Source organism: Dermacentor silvarum, chromosome 1 (genome assembly GCF_013339745.2).
Source record: "Dermacentor silvarum isolate Dsil-2018 chromosome 1, BIME_Dsil_1.4, whole genome shotgun sequence".
Classification (NCBI taxonomy): Eukaryota; Metazoa; Arthropoda; class Arachnida; order Ixodida; family Ixodidae; genus Dermacentor; species Dermacentor silvarum.
The window spans coordinates 342,616,903-342,635,518 of record NC_051154.1 but is presented as its reverse complement, the minus strand read 5'-3'; the positions used below and the strand labels follow the sequence as shown (position 1 = coordinate 342,635,518).

General features: G+C 42.8%; 1 long non-coding RNA gene across 3 annotated transcripts; it reads left to right on the top strand.

Moving 5' to 3' along the window:
• The first annotated feature begins 499 nt into the window (after positions 1-499).
• On the top strand, positions 500-18,255 carry LOC119453674 (uncharacterized). 3 transcript variants are annotated; one of them, XR_007465011.1, is made up of 3 exons: positions 500-811; positions 15,054-15,157; positions 16,720-18,255. It is a non-coding gene; the product is annotated as an uncharacterized LOC119453674 (long non-coding RNA). The 3 variants fall into 3 exon arrangements; XR_007465010.1 differs by lacking the exon at positions 15,054-15,157 and adding an exon at positions 1,571-1,674; XR_005192383.2 differs by lacking the exon at positions 500-811 and adding an exon at positions 14,153-14,295 and having other exon boundaries at positions 16,720-18,254.
• Positions 18,256-18,616: the final 361 nt, after the last annotated feature.

The window sequence follows — 18,616 nt, the reverse complement described above, 5'->3', positions numbered from 1 at the left end:
CGGAGTGGCTCAGCATGCCGGAATTTAAAGGATGGCTTGTAGAGCACACGACTACCGGGGCGAAGTGCAAAGCCTGTGGCGTGACAATCAAGTGCGGTAAGAGCGATCTTCTGAAGCATGCTAAAACCACGAAACACCTGGCAGCAATAAGATATAATTCGTTAGTGCAGGGAAAAATCCGGGGATTTTTTTAGACATATGCAGGGAAAAATGCCCGAAATAGGGAATTTTCATGTCTCGGAAAGGGAATTTTTAGGCGCAGTACGGAACATCACTGCTGGCGCCGGCGCGCTCGCTGTGCAGTCGCCGTCTGACACTGCGCTGGAGCCGCTGCGCTTCTGACTGGCGTTTGTGTGTGTCATTGGAGCAGCAGTAAGCATGACAATCAAGCTAATCATTGACAATCTAGACAACCAGGAAAGCTAAGAATAATCAGCTGAACCTTTGCTAACGCTACGTATATCCTGGCATAGCCGAGCTAAGCCACTGCAACGTTTTTTAGGTTTGCCGTAAGGAAATGTGGTGTAGTTCGCGTGCACGAAAGTGCCGGAAGATATCCTGCGTCTGGCTCCAAACTCGCCGTATGCGTGGCGCGCCAGGCAAATGCGGACCAACGATTTTCATGCCGTGGAGTGTGTTCCCTTTGTCTTGGGTGGTCGTGGAAAGTTTTATAGACGTCGCAATGAAATGTGTATTATTAGCGTGCCTCTGCTCGTCCATTACGCAACGGCATGTATGCTGGGATCAAAATCGTCGACGCAGCACTCGCAACTCGGAGAGCTCTTTTCGATCTCATCGTACTGTTCAAAAGGTAAGCAATCGTACTTGGTAACTACACATGTGTTGTGCGTGCTTATCGTGTGCATAGAGTGCCTTGCGGACGTAGGAAATAGAACACCCACGACAACAGTGAAACCTGTGCTGATGCTTGCGGCGCACTGGTTGTCAGAATTTGGTTACGCAAATTTGTTGCCACAATGCGGAATTGATAATCCTGATAAGCGTTTTCTTCCGCTGAGATAGGTTACGTTCGGAAATCATCGTGTTCATATTGCGAACCTGTGCGTGAGCTCCCGGCTCCAATTGTGTAGTAACGATCCACCTGCGTCTTCACCGATTATTTCAATGACGTTTCCTTGCTTATAAATGCTTCGACGTTGTGGATAATCTCTGCTTACGAGGTTTTAGGTTTACGAGCAGCAGGAAAAAAAAATGTTAGCCAATCACAGCTTGCTACTTACTAGTATAGCTTTCTTTTCATGACAAGCTGTGTTGACATAACTTTGACATAAATAAACATGACAGAGGAAAGTTGCTTAATCTAAATAATAAAAAAACGACTCTAAAAAATTTTAAAATACATTGTAATGTGCAGGTGCGACGTGCCCAAAATTTTACTTTGATGAAATATTATCAAGACATTCAATAATTTCGACCTTTTGCTCTCTTGCCATCCTGTACTAGTGCAGACATTGTTTTCGTGACCATTTTAGGTGTTCCTTGCATGTGTTCATGATATGGCAGCTTTATTGTTCCGCTGCTATAAGCTAACACAGAACTCATTTTGTAGTGGTGAGGCCGTGGCCCGCAACAGTGTCCACTAAAAGGAGGAGCCCCCAGAAATGCAGACCCCATATGAGTGCCTGCAGCAGCACGGCTGGATGCTCATGTCAGGTATGTATGAAATGTACATGTTCCAACAAAGTTGTATCTTGGTATCATTCATGGTTCAGTTTAGCGACACATTATTACGCAGTTTACTGAAAAGGATAAATATTTGTGCAACTGTATTCAACTTACATGAGTGCGTAAAGATTATGCACACATTATCTGTTTTAGTAGAAAACTAGACCTAACATGTCCTGGTGTTTAGTATTTTTTCCTGCATAAATTGCTTGCCTGCAAGATAAATTTTATTTTGCTTAGTACACGGTATGTTTATCGCTTTTAGTTTAGTTATATTGTCTTAAACGTTTCTATGCTGTCGCATTTATTTCCATTTTTCCTGTTTGTGCTACAAGCTGATGCAGTTACCTGTGCATGTAAGCCTTGTAGTGTAGTTTGCCAAATATGTCACAAGTCGCACGCCAGCGTGGACACCATTGTTTATCATTAATATCTTGCCAGGTATTTCTGTCTTGTTCCCAGAACAACTGTGTCTGGCAAATACATTTGATTAGCTTGAATTCGCTGAAAATAAATTATGAAGGTGAGTTCGCTCTGCTCAGTTCCTCAGTAATAATAGGCAGACTGATTTTCATCCCTTGTCATCTAGAAAGATATCTTTTTTCCTGCATTATAATGAGAGCTGGCTAACACATGTCTTCTTATTATGTGGCATGCCTCACTGATTTCTCGTTTAATTTTCAGGTGGGTGGAAAAGAGATGAACAATCTTAATCCTACATTATGCCCTGTTGTGACAATGCATGGCCAAGTTGGACAAGCATACTGGTCTTTTGAGTGAAATATGGTCATCTCTTAGGCAGATGTTTAGGCACGGCCAGTTTGCACTATGTAAGTTTGACCACATGTGAAAGGAATACAGTACACTACCTGGTGGTGCACATAATAGACAGATTTGGTGGTATTTCTCACCGAGGCAGCCGCCCTTGCCTGCGTGCCTTCTCAGTTCGCTTACGGACTGCCATGCATATCCTGCCTGCTTATTTTTCGTTAGAAATAGTATATGCATAGGAGTCTACAAGTGAACTAAGAATGCACCCTGGCCAGGGACTTGCTTTAAAAGATACCATGAAATTTGTCTTGTGTCGTCAGGGGTAGCGTTGTCTATTTCTGTGATCATAGCATATTGGTCAAACGTACATGGGGCAGACTGCCAGTGCCTCAACATGCGCCTTGGAGACAAAATTATGCGGACCAGGGGTTGAGTGATAAAGCCGATTTTTCCTCTACCTGTGAAAGCAATGGGAAATTGAGAACGGGGGGGGGGCGCAGTCCAAACTTGGCATTTCACACTTTTCAGTATACTCTCAATTCAAGTTTGTGCTTGTTAATTACAAAGACATTCAGTATCTTGGCGACCTTGTGGTCCATATACTTGCTCACGAGCGTGCATACACTGATTGTAGATTAGAAATTGGTGATTGTTTCGATAACTAAAAAAATCCACCATCATATTATCCACCATTTTTGTGCAAAAAACCAAAAAACAAATGATTTTCAATTGTATTTTGCAGGCTTCACCATGGCGGAGTACCAGGCGGAACCAACGAGGTTAAAAAACTAGCCTTTCCTCGCTGCTTTAGGGAAGTGAAAATAGGGCGATCATGTAAGAATGAACTTGCAACATGTGAGCAGTAGCCAAGCTCCATACAGGTCATGCTGGTGGTATGCTGGAATGCTGAGACAAACGACATTATTTATTTATTTACGTAATAAATTATTACATTTCTTTGTTTATACCTTACTAAAGCCTTATGCCTCCAGGAAGGAATTAGGTAAAATGAGAAAGCATTATTACATCAAAGTAAACACGTTATTAAAAAAAGCGCCATTCGCATAGCACAAGCATGATGTAACATTTTTATTCAGGTGACATTTTATACAAATCCACGAAAATTTCAAGAAACGAAGCAAGTTAACAACTTACTAAAAAAACGATATCACAGTTCTGTTAGTTGCACCTAATCCATACAACAACTTGGCCAAATTGACTTATCGTACATTGCTCTAAAAACAATCATTAATTTGTGAGTAGGACGTGCAAAATGCTTATAAACATTGGAGCATTTCACGTAAGCTGTAAATTCATATATCAAATTCCTTGACTTAAGACATAGCTGATCCAGTCTGCAGAACTGCGATATGTGTTTTATTGAGGAGTCGGGGATTATTAAACTTCGTGCTTTTACTTTCTTTAAACTGCCTATTTTCAATAATTTTACTTTAGGCTCTGAATTGAAATTCTTCCTACAACCGCTACGACCTTAACTTTCTCAAATGCTACAAATTTAATTCAAAATGCCCTGTGGTTGTCTCAAAGCCATTAGGAATTTCACACGTATTTAAGGAGGGAAATCTGAGTTGGTCCTTAGCTAAGCTCGAGGCCAATTCCACTTGCAGAACAGAATTGTGGTTGCTAGTTTTTTTCAAATTGTGCAATTTTCAACCATTCTTAATAAAAATTGATGGCCTAAATGTAAGTAACACAATTAAAAATGTTTTAAATGTAACAAAACATCATCAAGTTTAGTACCGTGGTTGCCGAGAAAACGATTTCACCTATTCCACATGCATAGGAGCTCCTGCGCTAAATCGTTTTCTTAGGTATTGTGTGCATCAGTCATGTTTGTATTTCCCACCATAATTTTGAATATTGGGCCGATCTCAAAACTTCCCTATAACAACATCAAGCTTTTTAAGCTTTGTACAATATGATGCACTTCTCTAGGAGCACCACTATTTGCTCCATTTTTACAAGGACTGCCAGTGTTCTTTTTACACTTCAACATAGGCCAGAATGCTGTGTTTTATAAGTTTAGTAGGTTTTGCGGAGCTGACGCATAACATTGCAGTGCACATATATTTGTGCACATCATATGAATCTACTTTCAGGCTTTAGTATCCACCATTTATTGTGCACTGCTGGAACAGCAGGTCCTTCTGCAGTTTTAATGCGAAGCTTTCTTGTCTTAGACAGCCTGATTTTCTCAGATTTCAACTCCAGTCAAGTCTGCCACAAATTCTTTTCCTGTATTCGTATGTTAGCACCACCAGCTTGATCCGTGAAGCGCCTTGGCAGCTACAGTTGCAAGTTCTAGGCTGAAGCATGTATGCAGACTGTTCTGAAGTGTGTATGTAGTATGTATGATGCATGTATCTAGTCTGAGTGCAATAAACATTTAAAACAGATCACTTTGTGGTTGTAGTGCCTATTATTTTTGACACTGCATTTACTGTAATCGTTAATGCCTACAGTACAGTTCTCTAGAACTCAGCAAGTACAAACACATTACAACATCGACATAGGTTTATAGAGATTTGTCTTTTGGGGTCTGTAAAGCAACTGCAGAGAAATGTTCTAAAGAAATTGGTCTTTAGCATCTTTAAAGGAACTCCGTAGAAACGCTCCATAGAAATTTGTCTTTACAATCTTAAAAGGAACTCCATAGCAATGTTCTATAGAAATTTGTCTTTAGGATCTTAAAGGAACTCCGTAGGAATGTTCTTTAGAATTGCGTCTTTAAGATCTTAAAAGGAACTCGGTAGGAATGTTATAGAATTGTGTCTTCAGAGTTCATATAAGAATGCGGTGGCCAATACAAACTGTTGGAACTCTATGGAAAATTCATAAGGAGTAAAAATAAACACAATAGAATTCTATCGACAAGTTCAAAAGACTTTCTAAAAAGACACATTAAAATTTTTGTAAGGGCGGGGCTCAAAACCAACAATCGAACCAACTTGGCTCACTGCGTACGTGCCGCTCTTCAACGAACCACTTTCACGCCGACATGGTCGCCGTAGTTGCGGGACTGCGTAGGTACCGCTGGTGGAAGAAATCGTTGACGCCGGCTTGAAGCACTGGGTGGTGCCATTCGGTCTGTGCCGGTGTTCAATGAACGTCTTTTATGCATCTTGGGTGACAAGGTATGTGCCGTTGGGTGTGGGCGCCTCTTCAATGAACCTCTCGCCACTTTAGTCACCGATTTTGGCACTGAGTGGGCGGCAAGCGACGGAACAATTCTCAGCGTTCGCTCGGCGCGCTACGCATTTCGGAGCCCTCGCGCAGAATTCGCGGTGGCGGCGGTACGTCGACTTTCAAAGATGGCTTTCATAATAAGGAAACGCTTCCAGTTTGTTCGTCCTACTGAATTTAAAATTAAAATTATGGGATTTTACGTGCCAAAACCACGATCTGATTATGAGGCACGCCGTAGTGGGGGACTCCGGAAATTTGGACCACCTGGGGTCTTTAACGTGCACCTAAATCTAAGTACACGTGTGTTTTCGCATTTCGCCCCCATCGAAAATGCGGCCGCCGAGGCCGGGATTCGATCCCGCGACCTTGTGCTCAGCAGCCCAACACCATAGCCACTGAGCAACCACGGCGGGGATGTTCCCGGAATGCAAAAGCACACGTGTATTTGTACTCCGCCAAAAAATGTACTTGTAGTGCAGATTTTGTTGCATTGCAAGTGGGGCCGCGTGAGCCAATCAGAGGAACCGATGCGCAGATATTATGCGTCAGTCACGCAACCAGCGTAATAATGCACAACGTTTTCACTTCTTTGAGGGGAACTGAACAGACGGCATAGGAAACGCGTGGTTCGCGCACCATCCACAACTATTTTGACGTGAAACTAAGTTATGTTTTGTCTGGGGGGTCACGTTCTAAAACCATATGTGCAGCACAGACGATGTTGACCGACACATTATAAGGCGAAAGCTTTAGATGACTCATGGGTCGGAAAATCCGACGATCGTCAGGCGTTGTGGCACCAAAATTTAATTAATTAAATTACGGGGGTTTTACCTGCCAATACCACGATTTCATTATGAGGCACGCCGTAGTGGGGGAATCCGGAATATTTTGGACCACCTGGGGTTCTTTAACGTGCACCAAAATCTAAGAACACGGGTGTTTTCGCCCCATCGAAATACGGCCGCCGTGGCCGGGATTTGATCCCGCGACGTCGTGCTTAGAAGACTAACATCACAGCCACTAAGCAACCACGGCAGGTAACCAAAATTCAAGTGACGTATCAGGTGACGTCTCAGACACATTAAACAAACAGTTATCATGAGTAGAAGCAAGATCGAGATGACTATGGAGGCTACCAACATAGCCACATTTGGTGACACATGCGCCAGTAAGCCATCTATTTCTTTAACAATAAAAGAGCTAGATTATCCCTGTTCGAGTTGAGCGGACACCGTTCTAAATAATCAGCATGGCCACAAAAGTGTCTACGTGTGCTTTTCCCGGTTTCGTTCATATTTGTTGAGCAATGTACACGTGTCTTAGAACGTTTTGAGGAGTATAAGTACACTTTCGACAACTGGAAACAAATACGCTGGTGAAAGTTGGGCGGTGTGTTTGTCTAATGTGCCTTTCCGTGTCCCTGTCATTCTGGCGGCGCTACAAGAATGTAGACGAAAAAAAAAGAAAGAGAAAGCCACGACCGTTCTAACGTGCCATTAACCACGCATAACCAGTGGCGACTCAAGGCCACCGAAGAAGAGAACAGGTAAAGAGAAAACAAGTAATATGAAGTAACAACACATTTGAAGGAGAATGTCAAAGTAATTTAATGAATGTCTCGTGAGTGCGCAGGCTTTTGCCTTCATCCTCTTTATCGTGTACTGAAGTGACTGTCAACGTTTTTTGTAAAGGCGAACCAAGACAGCAAAAACATTTGAGGGAGTTACCCTTATGCAAGCAGTAATCAAGAACTCACCCTTCAGCCACCCTATTGCGGAACCCATCAGTATAGGCACGAATACTTGGCACGCCTGAGCCGTTCCTGAATGAGCGCTGAATACACTGTGCCCATTCCCATATGAACAGCCGCAATTCAGTCGACGTTTCCTCGCCTATTCTGTCACAGCCTTCGTTTAAAATTTGATCAGTGGTAAATATTTAGTACCACTTTGGACGAGACTGTTTTCCTTATGTTCAAGGTATTTTCTGAACACGCGGCCTCTGGAATGTGAAGAGTGAGGTGTTTTAGCTCTGTTTGCCTGTCTTCATCTTTGCGATTTCTCTCCTCTTTCCTTTCCGAAAATTCTAAAATTTTCTAACCAGGGTCCGCATTCTCTGACGCTTCCGTTCTCGAAGAATTCGCTTTGCGAGCAGCGATTGGTGGCCACCTGGGTGACGCCATCGCCTCGGCACGCACACGCATAATATGACGACGTCACGCACATGTCAATCTTGCGGCTACCGAATTAGCGTCTGCTACGAAGCGAAGTGGTGCGAGGTGCTTCGATGTGATTCGAAGGCGCTGTATGACGCGTGCAGAGCCCGTGCGTGCCGTGTGCACCGGCGAGATCGGTGTTCCTGGCAAAATGGCGGCGATGGTGATCCCTGTGGCCCGTGCGTTCGTGCTTTTAGCGAGCATCCGTGAGAGACAACGACGACCTCGACATCGAAAAGACGCGTTTCAGATGGCAGACGAAGAATTCACGAGGCAAATATTTTTTATTTACCAAGAAGCGTTCCTAATTGCTACATTTTACCTTGGTTTTTGACGTTCACTTCAAGAAAAAAAAACTGCACACGATGGCCTCTGCCCTTCCTCACGTTCTAATTACGTCAGCGGACCGCCAAAACGTGACGCCACCACCAAACTGAATTCTTCGAAAACCGAAACATTACAGAATACGGCCCCTGGAGCACACCACTTCTCCAAATTAAATAACAACTCGGGATTCTTTTTGGGTTTGTAGTGATTCCAGAACGCAAAAATGTGGCAGAACACATTTCACGATGAATGTGATGCGATTAGCAATAAGGCAATGTATTGCGCCACACAGTATAGCCAATGCGGAAACGCCTCATGTATGGAGCGATTGTGCAGCCGCGGTACTTTCTGGCGCTTCTCTATATAAACAAGCTGCCTAATCCAGTGGCGCATCGGTGAAGTCCACGCTTTTGTCAATACACCATTAAGACGCACTTGTCTGACGTGGGTTTGCTACCACCCAGCAACAGATAAATTTGAGGTGGTTTTTGGTGTGATTAGCACTCTTCGGGTACTTCAGGCACTTTGGGGGGGGGGGGTGCGGTCTCTCTATCTAATGTATCTACCTAACTGTCTGTCTATCTGTGTCTCTAACTGTTTTCCCGCCAACTTGGCTCACTGGGTAGTCCATTCTCTACTGGGTGGATCATTGAGCTGCTGCTCTGAGGAAACCGGGATCGAAACCATCCACCGGACCAACTTGGGTCACTGGGTATGTGCCACGAGATATGCGCCCCTCTTAGATGAGCCTCTTTTATGCCAACTTGAGTCACGGGCTATGCGCCATTGGGTATAGGCCGTTCTTAAAAGTAACGCGTTGACGACAACTGGGCTAAATATGTGCCATATGGTAGTGTCGCTCTTCAATGACGAGGAAAATAATTTAATATTTTTCGGTGTTGGGCGGAGTGGCACCCGCGTAATATACCATACACACTTGAGTGATGATATATTCGCCCACGCGCCACGGGAATGGCGTAGCGTACCGAGAGGTAAGTGCACCCGCCACGGTGGCTCGGTCAGTCAAGGCGTTGCGCTGCTAAGCACGAGGTTGCGGAATCGAATCCCGGCCGCGGCGGCCGTATTTCGATAGAGGCGAAATGCGAAAAACGCCCGTGTGCTTGCGTTGTAGTGCACGTTAAAGAACCCCAGGTGGTCAAAATTATTCCGGAGCTTTCCACTATGGCGTGCCTCACAATCATAACTGGTTCTGGCACGTAAAAACCCCAGAAAGAAAGATAAAAAAATGCGAGAGAGCATTCCGGTGGCATAGACGCCTTATACTTACCGTGTTTCGACGGTTGGAATACGCTGCGTCGATACCTTACTATAGAATGATAATCGAATTAGTTTTACCCTTCATAGTGAGATGGGTTTTGGGGGATGTTAATTCATTACCACTTCATAGGTTACTTGTGCGCTTTCCGGGGGCCAGTATCTATCTATGTTTGTATATATGTAGGTTTTCCCACCTACCGTTTCCTGGGTCACTGGGTAGTCGGGGGCGAATGAGTAGCGCATAGACCGCTGGTTGAGGTAACGCCCTTACGAAAATGAATTTAGAGTTCCTTTAGAACTCCTAATGAGTTCCTATGAAGTCAAAAAGGACTCTATTGGAACTCGCGCTCTATAGAGTCGTATCATATAGAATCTCTATACGAAGTTTAAAGCAACCTGTCTAAGAAACATGTCATTTCACACACAATAAAAGTGCAATAAAGGGTGTTATTGACGTTATATTACTGAATTCTATAAAGTATTTTTTAAAGAACGTCTTTAGAACTTCTAATGTGGCCTCTCTATAGAATGGCTTTCTATAGGCTTTCTATAGACGTTCTATAGAGGGTTATGATATCTTATGTACTAAATTCTGTAGAAAAACGTTTATGGAACGTTTTTAGCACTTCTAATGCGGCTTGTCTATAGACTGGCTCTCCCATTCGCCCTCTACAAACGTTCTGTAGAGGGTGTATTGATATCTTATGTACTAAATTCTATAGAAGAACGTTTATAGAACGTTTTTAGCACTTCTAATGTCACCTATCTATAGACAGCTTCTCCATTCGCTCTCTATAAATGTTCTATAGAGGGTGTGTCGACATCATATGTACTCAATTCTATAGAAGAATGCTTATAGAACGTTTTTAACCCTTCTAATGCGGCCTGTCTATAGACTGGCTCTCCATTCGCCCTCTATAAAAGTTTTATAGAGGTTGCATTTACATCATATGTACTAAATTCTATAGAAGAATGTTTATAGAAAATTTCTCGCACTTCTAATGTGTTCTGTCCTATACAGCGGCTCTCTTTTCCCGCTTTGTAAGCATTCTTCAGGGTGTTTCAATTACCTTGTGCCAAACATAAAAATATGCAAATGCAATGTAGCTGGAGAGATACCCAAAATAATGTTTGCCGTCGCCCTCAGATACTCAAATTATTTTTACATTCCGCCTATTCGATATTTAGTCTTAATTAATTAATCAACTTCTCAAATATTTTAATTAGATGAAAATTGTCAATCAGAAAATTGCAGAGCACCATGAAATACTGCCGACACATATTTCTGTTGCTCAATACGTGCTGTATAAAGTGTTGTTCCGAGTATGAAAGAAGCCCGCGAATACACGCAAAGTGCCTCGAGCGGCCAGTCGCGCGGCAGTATTTCAGAAGTTGAATAATTATTTAAGACTAATTATCTAATTAGGTGGAATGCAAAAAATGATGCGAGTATCTCCAAGCGACGGCTAGCAACATTACCTTGGTTCGGTTAGTTCGGTCCAGCTACGTGGCATTTGCAGATTTTTAAAGTTTGGCTCAAGTTACGTGAAACACCGTGTATGGAGGGTGTATTGACAGCATATGTATTAAATTCTATAGAACAATGTTATGGAATGTTCGTAGCACTTCTATTGTGGCATATAGACTGGCCCTCAATTCCCACTCTATAAGCGTTCTATAGTGTGTGTATTCGCATATGCACTGAATTCTATAGAGGAACGTTTATAGGACGCTTAAAGAAGCTACCGTGCGGCCTGTCTATAGAATTACTTTATATTTGCACTCTATAAACGTTTCAATAGGAGGTGTCGAATACTGCTGAATAACATCTCAAAGTGTCTTTTTAACTCGAAAAGACAACAGTGCACCCATGCAAATTTTTGTGCTTGCAACAAATGATGTGAAAAAAATGATATACGCTAGTTCAGAGAGAATTGGACAACTTGATTTGCCTTTAACGTGGTGGGAGGCCCTCAGCAGAGAACGTACTGAGATATTGACACATAATAGTAAGATTCACGTACTGTAACACGTTTAGATATTTTGCTTTATCGCTCGATGTACAGAGCTGTTGCTAAGCTCTTGTAAAATTTCCACTCGCGCCAATTTCCAAGGAATAAAAAGCCTGATTATTTCAAACCCATTTCATAGGTTTTTACTATCAAGCAAGAGCATCTTTACAATCACTGAAGAAGGCGAACAAAACGAAAAGCGAAATTACACAAAGTAACGTCAACGAAGCGCATTGTGGTTTCTATCGCCGATGCAGGTAAATCACTAAGACGACCAAGGAACACATAAACAAAACTAAGCGTAAGCAGCCACGTCTATCTGCTGGAACGCAGTGACTGCAGCACTTGGCAGAAAACACACTGAACGCCGCCACACATTTTGGCCTACGTCACTAAATGCGACGCATGCACGCTGCTGAGACACGCGGTTTTTTCGAGGAATCTTCGTAGGTCGTACGATACTCGGAGAAGTCACGAACGACATGAGTGCAATCCGCGCACGATAAACACACCGACACGAAAGCAAGATACGGACGACATGGTATAACCTGCGCCACACGAGCAAAATTAAGAACCATCGTATATTGTTGCTTTGCGACGGACAATTACAAAGCGCACGGAAACATCGTACACTGCCATGTGTACCTCCGAGATTGTGTCAAAAATTTCTGGGCTACATTAATGTTGAAGACCGCAGGAAGCTACTTAAAACGAAGTTACGGCGCAGGTAGCGCTGCTAACGGCTGCGGGAAATGTCATTTAGGTGCTTTAAGACAGGTGATCGGAGTTGAAATCGTTCAAATCACGCCCCCCAGCGACGGATTCCTCAGGATCACATAACCAGATCTCGAAGGCCATGCTTTTGAAGGCTGCTTGCGGCATAAGCGATTCAAAAGCGAGAACAGGTTGCGGAATTTCTTCCTGCGCTAAACTGTAGCGTACGATATAGACTGGTCGATGGTTCTTTTTGTCTCGCAACGTATATACGTAATTGGGCACAAAATGGCAAAAAACGTGCTGTAGGGGTTATTATTGCTTGCATCACGGATGCCACAACAGCCTCACAAGTATACAGACGGCGCTGGCGACGCCGGTCCCACGAGACCGGTAAATAAGGCGTGTTGTTATTCCTCCGTCTTGAATGTGCCGGTTGGTAGTGCACGCTGCTTCGATGTGTTTGTTTGATCGTGTGTTTTGTAGCGTTAGCTACACTGGCCTAGCCAAGCCCGTTTCGCGCGGCACATCAAGAGCCGTGCTGCGCATGCGCAAGGATCAGTGATGTCATACGGCTTGCGCACCGGTGCCACCGGAGCCGGCACCTCTCGCGCACTCCGCCGCCGCCGCGAGTGACTCACCACCGCCGGTCTGCGCATTCCAGAGGAGTGACGTCGTAGCCGTGGTAGACGCACTGGCGCCCAGTGATGTTCCGTGCAGGGAATTTTCCCTTTTTCAGGGAATTTTCAGCCGTCATTTTGGATAAAAGGGAAAAAGGGAATCTTCGCAATATTGCAGGGAATTTCTGGAATGGTGAAATTCCCCCATAATGTCCAAAACATAGCGACACGATGCGCTTTCGGATTCTGCAATTGTTTCCGGCGCATGCAGCAGGCAAAAGCATAGCCTTTGAGATTCGTTATTGTTACTTATATAAAGCGATTTCTTGTTTACTTTGCGTGTTTGATTCGGAACCAACATTTCCACAACGTATTCACAGCACATGGGCTCCGAGATTGCTACGTGACATCGTAGTGGAAGAGCTTATTGTTTCGTTATGAATGGGCAACAAGCCACAAGCATCCAATCCAAAGAATAATCAAAATAGGAGCAGAGGAGCGGCAATCGGATGTTTATTTGAACGTTTTGCTTGCGTCAGTTGTTTTGTCATAAACTATGGGCTCCGATGACAGCATGGATGACGGCTCCGGACCATCAAATCCTAAACAGGCAAAGCAAACGAGAAAAAAGTTCGTGAAGTTGTTTCGCTCGGAGTGGCTCAGCATGCCGGAATTTAAAGGATGGCTTGTAGAGCACACGACTACCGGGGCGAAGTGCAAAGCCTGTGGCGTGACAATCAAGTGCGGTAAGAGCGATCTTCTGAAGCATGCTAAAACCACGAAACACCTGGCAGCAATAAGATATAATTCGTTAGTGCAGGGAAAAATCCGGGGATTTTTTTTAGACATATGCAGGGAAAAATGCCCGAAATAGGGAATTTTCATGTCTCGGAAAGGGAATTTTTAGGCGCAGTACGGAACATCACTGCTGGCGCCGGCGCGCTCGCTGTGCAGTCGCCGTCTGACACTGCGCTGGAGCCGCTGCGCTTCTGACTGGCGTTTGTGTGTGTCATTGGAGCAGCAGTAAGCATGACAATCAAGCTAATCATTGACAATCTAGACAACCAGGAAAGCTAAGAATAATCAGCTGAACCTTTGCTAACGCTACGTATATCCTGGCATAGCCGAGCTAAGCCACTGCAACGTTTTTTAGGTTTGCCGTAAGGAAATGTGGTGTAGTTCGCGTGCACGAAAGTGCCGGAAGATATCCTGCGTCTGGCTCCAAACTCGCCGTATGCGTGGCGCGCCAGGCAAATGCGGACCAACGATTTTCATGCCGTGGAGTGTGTTCCCTTTGTCTTTGGTGGTCGTGGAAAGTTTTATAGACGTCGCAATGAAATGTGTATTATTAGCGTGCCTCTGCTCGTCCATTACGCAACGGCATGTATGCTGGGATCAAAATCGTCGACGCAGCACTCGCAACTCGGAGAGCTCTTTTCGATCTCATCGTACTGTTCAAAAGGTAAGCAATCGTACTTGGTAACTACACATGTGTTGTGCGTGCTTATCGTGTGCATAGAGTGCCTTGCGGACGTAGGAAATAGAACACCCACGACAACAGTGAAACCTGTGCTGATGCTTGCGGCGCACTGGTTGTCAGAATTTGGTTACGCAAATTTGTTGCCACAATGCGGAATTGATAATCCTGATAAGCGTTTTCTTCCGCTGAGATAGGTTACGTTCGGAAATCATCGTGTTCATATTGCGAACCTGTGCGTGAGCTCCCGGCTCCAATTGTGTAGTAACGATCCACCTGCGTCTTCACCGATTATTTCAATGACGTTTCCTTGCTTATAAATGCTTCGACGTTGTGGATAATCTCTGCTTACGAGGTTTTAGGTTTACGAGCAGCAGGAAAAAAAAATGTTAGCCAATCACAGCTTGCTACTTACTAGTATAGCTTTCTTTTCATGACAAGCTGTGTTGACATAACTTTGACATAAATAAACATGACAGAGGAAGTTGCTTAATCTAAATAATAAAAAAACGACTCTAAAAAATTTTAAAATACATTGTAATGTGCAGGTGCGACGTGCCCAAAATTTTACTTTGATGAAATATTATCAAGACATTCAATAATTTCGACCTTTTGCTCTCTTGCCATCCTGTACTAGTGCAGACATTGTTTTCGTGACCATTTTAGGTGTTCCTTGCATGTGTTCATGATATGGCAGCTTTATTGTTCCGCTGCTATAAGCTAACACAGAACTCATTTTGTAGTGGTGAGGCCGTGGCCCGCAACAGTGTCCACTAAAAGGAGGAGCCCCCAGAAATGCAGACCCCATATGAGTGCCTGCAGCAGCACGGCTGGATGCTCATGTCAGGTATGTATGAAATGTACATGTTCCAACAAAGTTGTATCTTGGTATCATTCATGGTTCAGTTTAGCGACACATTATTACGCAGTTTACTGAAAAGGATAAATATTTGTGCAACTGTATTCAACTTACATGAGTGCGTAAAGATTATGCACACATTATCATGTTCTGTAGAAAACTAGACCTAACATGTCCTGGTGTTTAGTATTTTTTTCCTGCATAAATTGCTTGCCTGCAAGATAAATTTTATTTTGCTTAGTACACGGTATGTTTATCGCTTTTTAGTTTAGTTATATTGTCTTAAAACTGTTTCCTATGCTGTCGCATTTATTTCCATATTTTTTCCTGTTTGTGCTACAAGCTGATGCAGTTACCTGTGCATGTAAGACCTTGTAGTGTAGTTTGCCAAATATGTCACAAGTCGCACGCAGCGTGGACACCATTGTTTATCATTAATATCTTGCCAGGTATTTCTGTCTTGTTCCCAGAACAACTGTGTCTGGCAAATACACATTTGATTAGCTTGAATTCGCTGAAAATAAATATGAAGGTGAGTATTCGCTCTGCTCAGTTACTTCAGTAATAAATAGGCAGACTGATTTTCATCCCTTGTCATCTAGAAAAGATATCTTTTTTTCCTGCATTATTAATGAGAGCTGGCTAACACATGTCTTCTTATTTATGTGGCATGCCTCACTGATTTCTCTGTTTAATTTTTCAGTGTGGGTGAAAAGAGATGAACAATCTTAATCCTACATTATGCCCTGTTGTGACAATGCATGGCCAAGTTGGACAAGCATACTGGTCTTTTGAGTGAAATATGGTCATCTCTTAGGCAGATGTTTAGGCACCGGCCAGTTTGCCCTATGTAAGTTTGACCACATGTGAAAGGAATACAGTACACTACCTGGGGTGACACATAATAGACAGATTTGGTGGTATTTCTCACCGAGGCAAGCCGCCCTTGCCTGCGTGCCTTTCTCAGTTCGCTTACGGACTGCCATGCATATCCTGCCTGCTTTATTTTTCGTTAGAAATATATATGCATAGGAGTCTACAAGTGAACTAAGAAATGCACCCTGGCCAGTGAGACTTGCTTTATTAAAGATACCATGAAATTTGTCTTGTGTCTGTCAGGGGTAGCGTTGTCTATTTCTGTGATCATATGCATATTTGGTCAAACGTACATGGGGCAGACTGGCCAGTGCCTCAACATGCGCCTTGGAGACAAAATTATGCGGACCAGGGGTTGAGTGATAAAGCCGATTTTTTCCTCTACCTGTGAAAGCAATGGGAAATTGAGAACGGGGGGGGGGCGCAGTCCAAACTTGGCATTTCACACTTTTCAGTATACTCATCAATTCAAGTTTGTGCTTGTTAATTACAAAGACATTCAGTTATCTTGGCGACCTTGTGGTCCATATACTTTTGCTCACGAGCGTGCATACACTGATTGTAGATTAGAAATTGGTGATTGTTTCGATAACTAAAAAAATCCACCATCATATTTATCCACCATTTTTGTGCAAAAAACCAAAAAACAAATGATTTTCAATTGTATTTTGCAGGCTTCACCATGGCGGAGTACCAGGCGGAACCAACGAGGTTAAAAACTAGCCTTTCCTCGCTGCTTTACCGGGAAGTGAAAATAGTGGGCGATCATGTAAGAATGAACTTGCAACATGTGAGCAGTAGCCAAAGCTCCATACAGGTCATGCTGGTGGTATGCTGGAATGCTGAGACAAACGACATTATTTATTTATTTACGTAATAAATTATTTACATTTCTTTGTTTATACCTTACTAAAGCCTTATGCCTCCAGGAAGGAATTAGGTAAAATGAGAAAGCATTATTACATCAAAGTAAACACGTTATTAAAAAAAGCGCCATTCGCATAGCACAAGCATGATGTAACATTTTTTATTCAGGTGACATTTTATACAAATCCACGAAAATTTCAAGAAACGAAGCCATTAAGTTAACAACTCTTACTAAAAAAACGATATCACAGTTCTGTTAGTTGCACCTAATCCATAACTAAACTTGGCCAAATTGACTTATCGTACATTGCTCTAAAATACAATCATTAATTTGTGAGTAGGACGTGCAAAATGCTTATAAACATTGGAGCATTTCACGTAAGCTGTAAATTCATATATCAAATTCCTTGACTTAAGACATAGCTGATCCAGTCTGCAGAACTGCGATATGTGTTTTTATTGAGGAGTCGGGGATTATTAAACTTCGTGCTTTTACTTTTCTTTAAACCTGCCTATTTTCAATAATTTTTACTTTAGGCTCTGAATTGAAATTCTTCCTACAACCGCTAGACCTTAACTTTCTCAAATGCTACAAATTTAATTCAAAATAGCCCTGTGGTTGTCTCAAAGCCACTTAGGAATTTCACACGTATTTAAGGAGGGAAATCTGAGTTGGTCCTTAGCTAAAGCTCGAGGCCAATTCCCACTTGCAGAACAGAATTGTGGTTGCTAGTTTTTTTTCAAATTGTGCAATTTTCAACCATTCTTAATAAAAATTGATGGCCTAAATGTAAGTAACAACAATTAAAAATGTTTTAAATGTAACAAACATCATCAAGTTTAGTACCGTGGTTGCCGAGAAAAACGATTTCACTATTCACATGCATAGGAGCTCCTGCGCTAAATCGTTTTCTTAGGTATTGTGTGCATCAGTCATGTTTGTATTTCCCACCATAATTTTTGAATATTGGGCCTGATCTCAAAACTTCCCTTATAACAACATTCAAGCTTTTTAAGCTTTGTACAATATATGATGCACTTCTCTAGGAGCACCACTATTTGCTCCATTTTTACAAGGACTGCCAGTGTTCTTTTTACACTTCAACATAGGCCAGAATGCTGTGTTTTATAAGTTTAGTATGGTTTTGCGGAGCTGACGCATAACATTGCAGTGCACATATATTTGTGCACATTCATATGAATCTACTTTCAGGCTTTAGTATCCAACCATTTATTGTGCACTGCTGGAACAGCAGGTCCTTCTGCAGTTTTAATGCGAAGCTTTCTTGTCTTAGACAAGCCTGATTTTCTCAGATTTCAACTCCAGTCAAGTCTGCCACAAATTCTTTTCCTGTATTCGTATGTTAGCACCACCAGCTTGATCCGTGAAGCGCCTTGGCAGCTACAGTTGCAAGTTCTAGGCTGAAGCATGTATGCAGACTGTTCTGAAGTGTGTATGTAGTATGTATGATGCATGTATCTAGTCTGAAGTGCAATAAACATTTAAAACAGATCACTTTGTGGTTGTAGTGCCTATTATTTTTGACACTGCATTTACTGTAATCGTTAATGCCTACAGTACAGTTCTCTAGAACCTCAGCAAAGTACAAACACATTACAACATCGACATAGGTTTTATAGAGATTTGTCTTTTGGGTCTGTAAAGCAACTGCAGAGAAATGTTCTAAAGAAATTGGTCTTTAG